This window comes from Choloepus didactylus, chromosome 2 (genome assembly GCF_015220235.1).
Source record: "Choloepus didactylus isolate mChoDid1 chromosome 2, mChoDid1.pri, whole genome shotgun sequence".
Lineage (NCBI taxonomy): Eukaryota > Metazoa > Chordata > Mammalia > Pilosa > Megalonychidae > Choloepus > Choloepus didactylus.
The window spans coordinates 177227723-177240068 of NC_051308.1; positions in this window are offsets into that span (position 1 = coordinate 177227723).

Here is a 12346-nt window from a genome sequence, read left to right on the forward strand (position 1 = left end):
CAATTTAGTTGTTCCATTTTAGTCAATTAGCTCACATTTTCCCTAATAATTTTCAACCACTAGAAAATACCTAAGTCATACTACAATATTGCATTTTATGTATTCTATTTTTAAAATAATAATTCTTAGCTAACGTCCCAAATGGAATAATTCCATTTCTAAAAGGAAGTACTCTAGGTGGGCTATTTTCCAGGAGAATTCTCCTTGAAAAAAGTCTTACGTTCACTGTTACTTCTTGTAGATGAACAAAGGGGTTACTAAGGGTTTGAGTGTGAAATACTATCAACTTGAAACGGAAGGACATGGTTTTAATGTTGCAGGTAAGGTAGAGTAAAATATTAGAGCATTGCAAGATAATAGCAAACATTTATAGATAACCAAAGTTTTACACTGTTTTAGGAAGCATTTATACAATTTTTCTACATGCCAGACAATGTTCTACATTATATTATTTAATCTTCAGAACAATCCAATGAAGTAGATACTGTCATGCCCACTTTGCCAACGGAGACAAGTAACTGTCATAAAACTAGTAAGTGGTAGAGCTAGGATGTGAAGCCAAGTGTTCTGCTTCTGAGTCCATCTTAATCACTAATTGTACATGGTGATGTACTCGAGTTTAGATGAGAGGGAGAAAGTAAGGTGACTGATGTGGTTCTGAGTGGGATTTCTGAGTGAGTTATGGATGGGTCATTAACCAAGTCCAGAAATGAAGGAAGAAGAGCCTATTTAGGGGAATATCCATATGCATACGCACATGTGGATAATAAGTTACATTTTGAACAACCGGTACTTATAGGACAGCCAGGTGGAGGATTCCAGGGAGGAACTGAACTGAGATTGCGAAAGGGAGACAATGCTTTGTGAATTTTCAGCAAAAATCTTGTGGTAAGGCTATGGAGGGAAAGAAGAGAAAACAAGTTAAAAGTACTCATGACTGAATGCTGGGGGACACAAGCACTTAGAAAGCTATCAACAGAGATCTGTTTCTAGCCAAGATGTTATAGCCCCATTCCTCCCAGGGCCTCCCTCTTACACCTAGAAAACCCTGGCCATAACACAAAAGGCAAAGGAAAATACTAAGGGTGGAGAGAAAGCAGACTGGTTAGTAGCTTGGGCCTGGAGGAAGGACACAATGGTAGGTTTCCTGGGCTTATCTGCCATATATCCTGAACAGGCTGTTACAGATGCTGGAACGACCAACTGACAGACAAAAAAATCTCCCATTCCCCCTAGCTAATGGATCAGGAAAACAACAACAATAGAATACCTTTTTGGCAATACCAGCCCTACTCCAGACAAACACCAAGAGGAGAAAAAAACAAAACAAAATACCCCTTCCCTTGCTCTCTACAGGGAGCTAATCTTCTACTCTGATTTCCCCTCCTGGTGTTGTCAGCACAGGACAGAGCAGGGAGCTAATCCTCTATCCCAGTGTGGCAAATTCCCTCAGCCATGTGGTATGAATAGGGCTAAGCAGGAAGCTAATGTTCCGATTTTCTCACGCTTCTGTCAGTGGGTGCTTGGTGGGGAGCAGAACCCCTATCCCCACATGGCAGCAATGAAGACTGAAGGACCAGTCAAAACAGAGCAAATTGGCACTCTAGTTTTCTCAGCCACCCTACACCCATGTCAGCAGAGTGCAGTGGGGGAGCTGAGCCTCTGCATCCAACTGGCACCAGTAAGACTGAATGCAGCTGTGCAAGTTGAGTTAGTTGGTGGTCTGCTCGTTCTCTCATGACTGTGGCCCACTGGGAAGCTGAGTTTATGTTCCAATTAGGCATTACATGTCTGTGCTCCACATTTGCAAGGAAGGTGTCAGTGGAGCTGAGGGGAAGGCTTAACTTCTATTTCATCCTTCTGTAAAGAGGCAAGTGTGTCAGTACTCCACATTTGCTGGAGTGGTGAAGTCAGAGCCAAGTGGGAAGCTGAGAATACACACCTCCTGGCCCTCACACTACACCTCAATGGGAAGAATAGGTAGTATACAGAATCTGATTATACTAATCAAAATGTCCTAGGTACAATAGAAACCATCATACCAAGAACCAAGGAAATCATAACCTGGTTAGAAAGAGAAGGGAAAATCAACACAAACCAAGATAAAATAGATGTTAGTATTATCTGAATGGGATTTTAAAGCATCATCATAAAAATGTCTGAGCAAACAATTATGAATTTTCTTTAACAAATGAAAAAAAAATAGAAAATCTCAAAAAAGAAGAGAATAAAAAAATAAATAAATATAAATTATAGAACTGAACTATACAATAACCAAAATAAAAATATTACTGGATGTACTCAATGGTAGAGTGGAGATGACAGAGGATAGAATCAATGAACTTGAGGACAGATCATTAGAATTTAACAAATCTCAACAACAGAAAGAAAATAGATTAAAAAGAAATGAACAGAGCCTCAGAGAACTGTAGGATAATAACAAAAGATCTACAATTTACACTAATCAGAAAGAAACCTCATAACCATTAGCATTCCCCCATTCAAAATGTCACTCACAGCTGCACTGAGTTCCTTCTGTTTGTCAGCTCATGTATATGGCTCCACTCATCAAGGCCCACCCTGAATGGGTGGGGCCACACCTCCATGGAAATATCTCATCAGTTATCACCCACAGATGGGTGGGGCACATCTCCATGGAAACAGTCAAAGTATTACAATCTAATTAACACTGATAGGTCTGCCCACACAAGATTACATCAAAGATAATGGCATTTGGGGAGACATAATACATTCAAACTGGCACAATTGTAAATTGCATTCTTTGGTACATAACTCCTCTTCTTACTTCCTACAGGGACTAAGATGCAAATGCAGAAAAAGTAATGATAAATCTAGGTTTTAGGACATACAATGTACCAAGAAATAAGTGGTAACAAATACAAAAAACATGAGGGGGCAGAGGGGACCAAAAAAATATATGAATGCTAATGAATTTCAGTTGGTATCAAACCAGATATGATTGTTATATTTTTAGGATGTTAAATTTTAACCCCATAGTAACCACACAGGAAATAGATGAAAAATATATCGAGATGACATGAGAACACATTCAATATGGTACAATCCAAAAAATCAAATAAATTTAATTGTAGACTTCAGTGGAAATAAGAAATAAAAAAGTTATGACTTGCAAAGGCTTAATAGCAAAATGGCAGAAGAAAGTCCTGTATTATCATTAGTGAATTTAAATGTAAATAGATTAAACTCTCCACTGAAAAGACAGAGATTGGCAGAGTTGTTAAAAAAAGAATGAACCAACTATATTCTGTCTGCATGACATTCATCTTAAAGGCATGCTGAGGATGAAAGGAAGGAAAAACATACATGCAAGTGGTAAATGAAAGAGTTCTGGGGTGGCAATACTAATATTGGAAAACATAGACTAATCAAAAACAGTTATGAGGGGAAAAGTTAGTCATTATATATTGATAAAGGGGACAATTCAACAGGAAGATGTAAAAATTATAAATATATATGCACCTAACAGCAGAGCCCCAAAATATATGAAGAAAATACTGACAGACTTGAAAGAAGAAATTGATGGTTATACATTAATAATAGGAGACTTAACACATCACTCTCAATAATGGATAGAACATCTCATTAAAAGATCAGTAAAGAAGTACAGGACTTCAACGATACACTAAACCAACTAATCTAACATACATACTTAGAACACTGTATCCAATGAAAATAGAATTCACATTTTTCTTGACTGCACATGGACCATACATACTCCAGGAGAGATCACATGTTAGTTCACAAAACAAGTCTCAATAAATTCAGATATACTGAAATCATACAATGTATACTCTCTGACCACAAAATAAAAAAGCAAGCAATCAATAACAGAGGTAGGAATGGAAAAATCACAAATATTTAGAAATTAAACAACTACTCTTTGAAAACCAATGGTTTAAAGAGGAAATTACAGACCAAATTAGGAAATATCTTGAGGTGAATAGAAAATCAAAATACAACATACCAAAATTTATGGGATGCAGTGGAGACAGTGCTGAGAGAAGTGTACAGCTCTAAAGGCTTACATTAAAAAAGAATAAAGACTTACAAATAATCACAAAATTGGGAGAACTAGAAAAGAAGAGCAAACTTAACCTAAAGCCTGTAGAAGGAAGGAAATTACAAAGCTTAATGCAAAGATAAATGAAATACATAACAAAAAAACAATAGAATCAACAAAACCAAAAGTTGGCTCTTTGAAAAGATCAATAAAATCCACAAACCTTTAGATAGACTGACAAATAAAAAAGAGAGAGGACACAAATAACTAAAATCAGCAATGAAAAGGGGGGGATCATTGAACCCCATTGAAATAAAATGGACTATAAGAGGATACTATGAACAACTGTATGCCAACATAACCTAGATGAAGAGAACAAGTTCTTAGAAACACATAAACTACCTACACTGATTGAAAAAGAAAAAGAAGAAAGGGGGCAGAGCAAGATGGTGGCATAGAGAAGTGTGGCATTTACTTAGTCTTCTAGAGCAACTGGTAAATAACCAAGAACAAAAAGTAAATACTCTGGAACAACTGTTGGGAGACATCTGTGAATAGACACACATACACCAGTCTGGAATGGGTGGAGCAGCTGAGATTATAGCTCAGAATCATAAGTAAAGCTCCACAAACCCAGAGTGGAAACCCCTGCCACCTTGGACTGCTGAGCTGAAACATTGCAGTATAGAAAAAAGAAAGGTTACAGGGAAACTAACTCAACTGAGCTGCAATTGCAGCTTTAATTAACACCTTTGAACTACTGAGTACAAGCTACAAGCATACAACAGATAGGGAAGCAGAGTCCTTCCAGCAGGGAGGAGGCAGGGCTGACAGGAAAATAATAGATAAATAAATACAAACAGAGTCTTTTAGAGACACTGACCTCAGAATACTGGAAGCAGCTGTGTCCCAATGAAACTGAGGAACTGGGGGCTGGCTCTGAAAAGGGGCTTCTGCTATTTTTCCATTTTTTTTTCTCATTCTAAGCAGCCCATTAGAGAAAGTTATGGACATCTTCATTTTTGGGCTGACCCAGGCAAATGTGGAGTTAACAGAGCCAGAAAGACAAAAGAGGAATTCAAATGGAGGGATAATTCCCTAGGGGGTGTGACCAGCTCAAGTGGTGGCCCTCCCTCACGGAATTCAGACCTCAGGGCATGGGGGAAACATTCAAACAAACCAGAAACAACTTAAACTTGGCTTCTGACTCTCCTGCCCCTCTCTAGGTCACAGTCCACTCCACTGTGAATTGAAGGGACTGCCGTACCCCTTTACACTTGTGGGGAGCTGGGGCGGACAAGTGTCACCTGCTGGGCTGTATAGGGAAAGCACAGAGACTAGAGACCTCACAGGAAAATCTGTCAATCTTCTAGGACCCACCCTCAGGGAAACCTAATACTGAATACACAGCCTTTGCCTGAGACCTGAGCCACTCTGGTCTGGAAAAATCTGATTGGAGCATTCAAGGAAAACAAATGCCTAGAGAACAGAAAATGAAAAATCATACTAGGAAAAATGAAGATATGACCCAGTCAAAGGAACAAATGTACACTTCTACTGAGATACAGGAATTGAAACAACTAATTATTAATCAAACAAATCTCTTAAATCAATTAAAAAATCAATCCAAAAACCAGTTCAGTGAGTTGAGGGAAGATAAGGCAAAAGACATGAAGGATATAAAGAAGACATCAGGCAAACACAAGGAAGAAATTGAGACTTTGAAAAAAGAATTGGCAGAATTTATGAGAATGAAAAGCATAACACAAGAGATGAAGGTCACAATGGGGACATACATTAGCAGATTTCAAGAGGCAGAAGAGAAGATTCATGAACTGGAGAACAGGACATCTGAAACTCTACACACAAAAGAACAGATGGAGAAAAGAAGGGAGAGATATGAGCAACGTCTTAGGGAACTGAGTGACAACATGAAACACATGAATATACACACCATGGGTGTCCCAGAAGCGGAAGAGAATAGGGGCAGAGGCAATAATGGAGAAATAATCACTGAAAATTTCCCATCCCTTATGAAAGACACAAAATTACAGTTCCAAGAAGTGCAATGAACTCAAAACAGAATAGATGTGAATAGACTTATACCAAGACACTTAATAATCAGATTATCAAATGCCAAAGACAAAGAGAGAATTCTGGAAGCAGCAAGAGAAAAATGATGCATCACATACAAGGGAAGATCAGTAAGACTATCTGCAGGTTTATCAGTAGAAACCATGGAGGTGAGAAGGCAGTGGTTTGATATATTTAAGACATTAAAAAAAAAACACCAACCAAGAATTTTATATCTGGCAAAACTGTCCTTTAAATATGACAGAGAGTTTTAAATACACTCAGACAAACAGACAATGAGAGAGTTTGTGAACAAGATGACTACTCCACAGGAAATATTAAAGGGAACACTACAGACAGATAGGAAAAGATAGGAGAGAGAGGTTTGAAGAACAATGTTGGGAGATGGCAATACAGTAATGTCAGTACACTGAACAAAGACGAATGTGAGTATGGTTGAAAGAGAAAGGTTAGGGACATGTAGGAAACCAGAAAGAAAGATAGAAGATAAAGACTGGGACTGTGTGGCTTAGTGAAACCTAGAGTGGTCAATGAATGTGATAAAACAGAAAAATATGTTTTTGCATGAGGTAGATCAAATGAATATCGACTTTGCAAGGTGTTGAAAAGGGGCTGGTATTGGGGGGAAAACACAATCAATGCAAGCTCGAGCCTAGAGTTAACAGTAACATTGCAATATGCTTTCTTTAATGACAACAAAGGCAATACACCAAAGCTAAATCCCTATAAGAGGAGGACATAAGAGAGGAGTATGGGATTCTTGGCATTAGTGTTGCTGTCTGACTTTTATATGGTATTTAATTTGATTTTAACCTTTTCTTTTATGGCTTTTTAGTTGCCATTTTTTCTTTTGTCTTTTTACCTTTTTTTTTTTTTTGCCTCTTCCTTTTTTCTTTGTGGCTATATTTTATCTTATTTTTACTTTTCCTTTTATCCTTTTTGTTATTCTTTTCTTTCAATTCTCCTTTTCCTGGGTAATGAACATGTGTGAGTGCTAATTGTGGTGATGAATGCACAACCATATGATGATACTGTAAATTATTGTACACCATGGATGGTTGTATGCAATTTGAATATATCCCTATAAAATTGCAGGGAAAAAATAAACAGTGCTAGAGAGAACTTGGAAGGAGAGATGTATGTATTCACTGTTGGTGGGGAAGTAGAATGGTGTAGCCTACCTGGAGGACAGTATGGTAGTCCCACAAGAACTAGGTATGTGGGGATTTCAAGGTCCTGCAACCTCAGTATGGGGTATATGCTTGGAAGATCAGAGAGGAACATAATGGTGAACTGTAGTGTAAGCATACAATAGAATACTGAATGGCTACAAGAAGAAATGAAGCTATGAAACATGCAATTGGGTGAATGGATCTTGGGTACAACATTTTGAGTGAAGCACACCAGAAACGAGAGGACAAACATTTTAATGCCTCATTAAAATGGACTAACTATGATATGTAAACTCTGAGAACTGAATCTTAGAGCACAGCTTATCAGGGAAATGCTTATTGTAATGGTCCCTAGATTGTAAGCTCTTACAGCAGTCACATTATTCCTGAGTTGTAGCAGTTATCTCTAAATGCTGAGGTGCTGAGCTCCTTGCGTATAACCTGGTCACTCTCTGGGAAATTTGGGTATCTGTGTGACACATGAGACTCGAAGCTAGAACTTGGCAGCTATGAATGTCAGTATTACCCCATACCACAATTGTTAAAAGAGCTGAAAAAGAATTCAGACTTTAATTAGAGATATGAATGAAGAGAATCTGGTTAGGACTAAGGCAAATCAGGCCCAAGGGTAAAGGAGGATACTGACTGGGTTTTAAAACTGCAACTTATGTGTGAGACCAAGGGAGGAGATGTTTATCTGGTGCAGGATTTTTATTTTATGTAGCACATTAGTTAATTTAACTTGTATGATCAATTTGTTTGAACACCATAGGTGCATGGAGCTCTGAATGGCAAGTGGGATTTGGTGAGTTTGTACAGGCTGGGGTGAAATCCCAATACAATCCAGTGAGATATGGGCAGAGAGTAAAAGTGCATTTGTGGGGCCCCCGAGGAGCTGGGTAGAAGCATGGAGGTGTTGGATTTCCCCACCTGAGCTATTGCTGATTTTCCCACAAACATTACGGACTGCCAGTTTGGTGGGCCAAGCCCTCACTCAGGGGCTTTCCCCTCTAAGGCCAGTTGCTGCAAGGGAAAGGCTAAGCCCACTTAAAATTGTGCCCAGGAGTCCCCCCCAGAGAACCTCTTTGTTGTTCAGATGTGGCCCCCTCTCTCTCTAAGCCCACTCAGCAGGTGAACTCGCTGCCCTCCCCCCTACATGGGACATGACTCCCAGGGGTGTGAATCCCCCTGGCTACATGGGAAGTGACTCCTAGAGATGAGCCTGGACCCAGCACTGTCGGATTGAGTGGATTTTCTTACCAAAAGGGGAAAGAGAGACAAAACAAAATAAGGTTCCGGTGGCTGAGAGATTTCAAATGGAGTCGAGAGGTCACTCTGGAGGGTATTCTTATGTGCTACATAGATACCACCTTTCAGTCTTTAGTGTGTTAGAATGGCTAGAGTGAAATACCTGAAGCTGTCAAACTGCAATCCAGTGACCTTGATTCTTTTTTTTTTATTTTGAAATAAATTCAAAGTTATAGGAACAGTTGCAAAAACAATACTAACGCCATACACAGAATTCCTTCATACCCTGACACCCCTCCCCCGCTAGCTCAATACACCAACTTTAACAATGCTGTCACATTGCTATTTCTTTCCCTCCCTATCTATCATCCATCATCTATTGCTCTGTCTTCTGAACATGAGATTTAGCTGCACACATCCTTGAACATACACTATAATTCACGTATACTCTTCCCATGAAGAAGAACATTCTTTTATGCAATTCCATTAAGTGCAACTAAGAAGTACAAGAGATTCAACAATGATACAAAGCTTACATTCTATATTTTCTTTTCCTTATGTCTCAACTGTGTCCCTTTGAGCCACCTGTCCACTATCCTCCAATCCCATGCAAGTTCATCCTTGGCATTTAATTGTCATCTATTTAGACTTTTTTTTTTTTTCAGTTGTGGAAACATACATACAGCCTAAATCTTCCCATTCCACCCCCTCCCTCACCTCCCATTAGTGGGATTAATCACATTTAGAATGTTATAATGCTCTTTCCCACCATCCATTACTGGAAATTTCCCTTCACCTTAAACAGCAACCCTACACTCATTTCTTAACTCCCCATTGCCCCTTCCCCCATTTCTCTTAACCCAAACTCTACTTTTCATCTCTATGGTTATATTCTCTGATAAATTCTTTGTGTTTACTGGGGTGCTTAAAATTAACTTCTTAAATCCATATCAGTCTTGTTTTTCTTTGATACCACCTTCACTTCAATAGGACACATAAACTATGTTCCTATACTCCTTCATTCCCCCACCTTTATATAGTTGTCTAAAATTACATATTTTACATTGAGTTCAAAACCACTGATTTGTCCTTAGAGTTTGTGTATTTTATATCATATAGGAAGTAAATAGTGGAGTTACAGTTCAAAAATTATTGACTTCTATTTGTATTCCATTGTGGTTGGAGAACGTGCTTTGAGTATATTCAATTTTTTTTTTTTTTTTTTTTTTTTTTTATTTCTTGAGGCTTGTTTTATGTCCCAGCTTATGGTCCCTTCTGGAGAAAAATCTGTGATCACTAGAGAAAAATGAGTGTCATGGTGATTTGGGATGTAAGGTGCTATATATGTCTGTTAAAATTCTCTATATCTCTTTCTCCTTTCTTTGTTTCTCTATTGGTAGGGCTCCCTTTAGAATCTAAAGTAGGCAGGTCTTTTATTGGCAAAGTCTCTCAACATTTGTTTGTCTGTGAAAAATTTAAGCTCTCCCTCAAATCTGAAGGAGAGTTTTCCTGGATAAAGAATTCTTGGTTGGAAATTTTTCTCTCTCAGAATTTTAAATGTCATGCCACTGCCTTCTCACCTCCATGGTGGCCGCTGAGTAGTCACTACTTAGTCTTATGTTGTTTCCTTTGTATGTGGTGAATTGCTTTTCTCTTGCTGCTTTCAGAACTTGCTCCTTCTCTTCAGTATTTCAGAGTCTGATCAGAATATGTCTTGGAGTGGGTTTATTTAGATTTATTCTATTTGGAGTTCGCTGGGCATTTATGTTTTGTGTATTTATATTGTGTAGAAGGTTTGGGAAGTTTTCCCCAACAAGTTCTTTGAATACTCTTTCTAGACCTTTACCCTTCTCGGACACCAATGAGTCTTAAGTTTGGACATTTTATTTTATCTATTGTATCCCTGAGATCCATTTTGATTTTTTTTTTTATTTTTTTCTCCATTCTTTCTTTTGGTCTTTCATTTTCTGTTCTGTGGACTTCTAGGACACTGGGATGTTGTTCAGCTTCCTCTAGTCTTGTATTATGAATATCCAGAGTCTTTTTAATTTGGCCAATAGTTTCTTTTTATTTCCATAAGATCTTCTATAGTCTTATTTACTCTTGCAATGTTTTCTTTATGCTCTTCTAGGGTCTTCTTTATGTCACTTATATCCTGGGCCATGGTCTTCTTGATGTCCTTTAAATCCTTTGCCATGTTTTCATTCCTCGATTGTAGTTCTTTGATTAATTGTGCGAGGTACTGTGTTTCTTCCGATATCTTGATTTGTGTGTTTGGAGTTGGATTCTCCATATCATCTGGTTTTATCATATGCATTAAGATTTTCTGTTGTTTTTGGCCTCTTGGCATTTGTTTTGCTTGATAGGGTTCTTTCAAGTTGTAAAAAAAAAAGGCTATTGATCTAATTTTTCAGAAACACAGTTTGGTGATATACACTTTCTCTAACTAACCAGTAGATGGCGTCTGTGAGTCACCTATACCCCTCAAGTCAGTTCTCAACCTTGTTCCCATGGTGTGTGGGGAAATGATTTTTGTGGGGTTCAGTTGGAGAATTCAGTTTGGGTGTGTTGCTGGAGCCATCAGCCCTGAATGTGGGGCGTGTGTACGGGTGGCCAGGGAGGAAGGGCAGTTTTAATATTCAAATCCCCCAGGTTCCCAGAGATTCAAGGCCACTGCAAGAGTCTAAGCTCATTTCACTTCAGCCCCAGACCCTCTCTGTTGCTGTCCCACAAACCACCGGATTTGGCGTAGCGTCCCTGGGTTCTCCGAGAGGGTCCCCCCTCCCAGCCACCATCCTCCAGGAGCTCAGCTGAGGGAATGCCGTGCTACATCACCAGTGCACACCATCCCTCAAGGGAAGCCCCAGGCCGCTGGGCCATGCAGCAGTGTGCTCTCAGCCTGAAGCAAAAATTGCCAAACAGGGCGTCTCAACCCACTCCTCCTCGCACAGTTCCTACTTCCCAGCTCCGGGACAACTGGCAGGGCTCTGGGCTGTGGGCACGCACCAGCAGGTGTTTATCCAGCCCTCCAGAGAGCCAGCTGCTAGCTGCGGGGTTTCTTTCTGCTTCCGGCTCTCTCCTCCATTCCCCCGGTCCCAAGGGTATCTGCAGCGGGCTATCTTCCCAGCCAGACACCAAGAGGCTGGCCCAGCACCCTCTTGCTGTGTTTTACTGTGTGGTTTCCACTATTGCAGCTGCAGCTGCTCCTGGGTTGTTCTCTTTTATTTAATTTTTTCTTTTAAAAGGGGCAGCCTGTCTCCAAACGCTGAACCCTGGCTTCCCCAGACTGCCGCGTGGCTGCGGGTCTTCCAGCCAGCTTACTCACTCATTTCAGAATGCAGACTCCTGGTTTCACCAACTATACGGCCCCTCTGGAACTAGGAGACCTCGTCCAGCTGGCGCATCACTGTAACTGGTATTCTGGGTCACTTTCTGGTTTTTAGCTAGTGTTTTTCACGGAGGTGTTTCTTCGCCGTGTCTCACCTAGCTGCCATCTTAGTTTTCCCGACCTTGATTCTGGAAGACAAATGTATAACCATGAAGACTGCATGTGTGACTATGTGACTGTGAGAAATTTGTGGCTCACACTCCCTTTATCCAGTGTATGGAAAGAAGAGTGGAAAAATGGGGGCAAAAATTAGATGAAGAACAGGGTGGGGTGGAGGGGATGAAAAGAGTTAGGGGTTCTCTTTTGCTTTTATTTCTATTTTGGAGTAAGGAAAAGGTTCAAAAATTGATTCTGGTGATGAAAGCATAACTATATGATGGTGCTGTAAATAAGTGATTGTAC